At 21.7% G+C, this 2,974-nt stretch overlaps 1 protein-coding gene across 1 annotated transcript in view; it reads right to left on the bottom strand.

Moving 5' to 3' along the window:
* Positions 1–2,643: 2,643 nt before the first annotated feature.
* The window catches only part of LOC113825558 (protein amalgam), a 355,801-nt gene continuing 355,470 nt past the window's right edge, over positions 2,644–2,974 (bottom strand). Inside the window, exon 9 of the mRNA XM_070140320.1 lies at positions 2,644–2,974. This exon is cut by the window's right edge and continues 1,012 nt beyond it. The gene's annotated coding sequence lies outside the window, so the exon portion shown is untranslated.

Below are 2,974 nucleotides of genomic sequence, written 5' to 3'. Positions count from 1 at the left end.
TTGTTATCATTATTGTTATCATTATCCCTGGTATCATCAATTTTGTGTTTATCATCATTATCTTCATTATCACTATCATTTCTGTTATCATTATCATTAACATAATATTATTAAGGTTATCAGTATCATTATCATTACACATGGCTTCTGTTATATAACTTTTAGTATTACAATAGTTGTTGTTCAAACACTTTGATTGGTAACACAATCAAATTTCTCATTGCTATATATACTTTGATAATTATTACCACTTTCTCATCATCAATATCTAATTCTTAATCGTTATCATCGTTTCTTAAGCTTATTGCTACTATTATTATCGATAGTAACAAGAGTATTATTAATATCATGTAGTATAATTTAAATATTACCCAGTATCGTATATATCATAATTGTTGTCATTAACAGAAGTATCATTATCCTTTGATATCATTATTACAATCACATCCACCCCTGCCACCGATAAACATAATTGATATCAGAATCACCTGCATCACAATCATCATTATTAACATAATCACAATGGGGTAATTTAAGTTTGATGACACAAATGACTTGATTGGATATTAATACTGTATAGGCAGAAAAACAAACAAACTTATCTTGTTTCGTAATCATTGCAATGGCTTATATTATTATTGACGACTAATGATATCAGGAAGAAAAATAATGATAATGATAATTATAAAAATCATCTTCATTATTATTACTATGATAATATCAATAGCAATGGTAGTGTTAATAATGATAATAATAAATGATGATGATGATGATGATAAAGATATTGAAACTAATAAAATAGCAATGATAATAATAAGGATAATGATAGCAGTAATGATGATCAAATGATAATGATAATAATATTAATGATGATGATAATAATGATAATAATAATGATGATGATGGTAATAATGATGATAATGCTGATACTAATGATAATAATGATAATGATAATAACAAAAATGTTAATAAGGATGATGATAGAAATACTAATGATGATGGTGATAATGATAATGACAATAATAACAATGATAAGAGTAATAATAAGCTGTAATAATAATAATGATAATATTAATAATGATGATGATGATAATGATTATGATGATAATAGATAATATAATAACAATAAAATGATGACAATAATAATAATGATAATAAAACAATAATGACAACAACAGTAACAATAATAATGATATTGATAATAATATTTATGGTAATAGCAAGACTACAAAACACAGAGAAATATTATAATAAGCATAATAACAATACTAATCATATTAATGATAAAAGTGATATTGATGATAATGATAATACTGATGGTAAAAATGAAAATACCAATAATGAGGAAAATCATAATAATTATAGTAATAAAAATAGTGATAATAGTACTTATAATAGTAACAATAATAATGATATAAAATTATGATGATAATGATAATATGTGTACTAGCAGTAGTAGTAATAGTAATTATAATGATAACAACAACAATGATAATAGTAATGATGATAATAATAATAATAATGATAATAATAATAATAATAATAACAATAATAATAATAATAATAATAATAATAATAATAATGATAATAATAATAATAATAATAATGATAATAACAATAATAATAATAATAATAACAATAATAATAATAACAATAATAATGATGATGATGATGATGATAATAATAATAATAATAATAATAATAATAATAATAATAATAATAATAATAATAATAATAATAATAATAATAATAATAATAATAATAATAATAATAATAATGATAATAATAAGGATAATAACAATAATAATGATAATAATAATAATAATAATAATAATAATAATAATAATAATAATAATAATAATGATAATGATAATAATAATAATAATGATGATGATGATGATGATGATGATGATGATGATGATGATGATGATGATGATGATGATGATGATGATGATGATGATGATGATGATGATGATGATGATGATGATGATAATAATAATAATAATAATAGTAATAATAATAATAATAAAGATAATAATATAAGTGATAATAATAGTAATAATACTGATAATGATAGTAAAAATAATATTGACAATCATAATAAAGATGAAAGTAGAAGTAGTATTAGTTGAAGCAGTAGTAGGAGGAGCAAGAGAAGGAATGATAAAAATGAAAATAACTATAAGAATAAGAATAATTAAAATCCGGATGACCCAATAATAACAATATTAAAAATGAAATTATAATTATTGATGAAAGTAATAGTAGGAACGACTGGCACGATAATAACAAAATTGAAAATAATGGAAATGATAATGATGACAATTATGATAATGAAGTGACAATAAAAATGATATTAATGAAGTGAAAATAAAAATGATATTAATGAAGTGAGAATAAAAATGATAATAATGATAATGATAACAGTAGAGATGATGTTAATGACAATAATAATGATGACAATAATAGTAGAGATGATGCTAATGATAATAATAATGATATTGATGACAACATTAATGATAATCAAAATAATAACATTGATATAACAATAACAAAGATGATAAAGCAATTAATTAAACAGAAATGAATGTTTAAAATATATCTCTAATAAAACTGCAACCTTCCCATTCTCTCCTTTTGGGGATTGTCTCTAGCGAAAAAAAAAAATAATAAAAAAAAAATCGCTAGCTTTAAATCTGCGACTTTACAATGACGACAACAGGATAGAAATGCTATTGTTTTACAGTGTTGACATGAGCATGTACACTGCGAGTTAAGTCCTACCTAGCTTATGACAATACAGAAATGACAATAAAAACTTTGATGTATCATATTCTGTTTCCTATCAGTCTCTGGTAAAAATTGAGCTTTTATGTATATATATATATTTATATATATATCGCTACATAGCGATACGCAACGTTCTAAAATACGCAGTCAGACGGATCATACACACAATACTGATGCTTCACAA

The sequence above is a fragment of the Penaeus vannamei genome, chromosome 26 (genome assembly GCF_042767895.1).
Source record: "Penaeus vannamei isolate JL-2024 chromosome 26, ASM4276789v1, whole genome shotgun sequence".
In the NCBI taxonomy this organism is placed as follows: Eukaryota; Metazoa; Arthropoda; class Malacostraca; order Decapoda; family Penaeidae; genus Penaeus; species Penaeus vannamei.
Note: the sequence above shows the minus strand (reverse complement) of the source record. Positions and strands in the feature narration are given on the sequence as shown.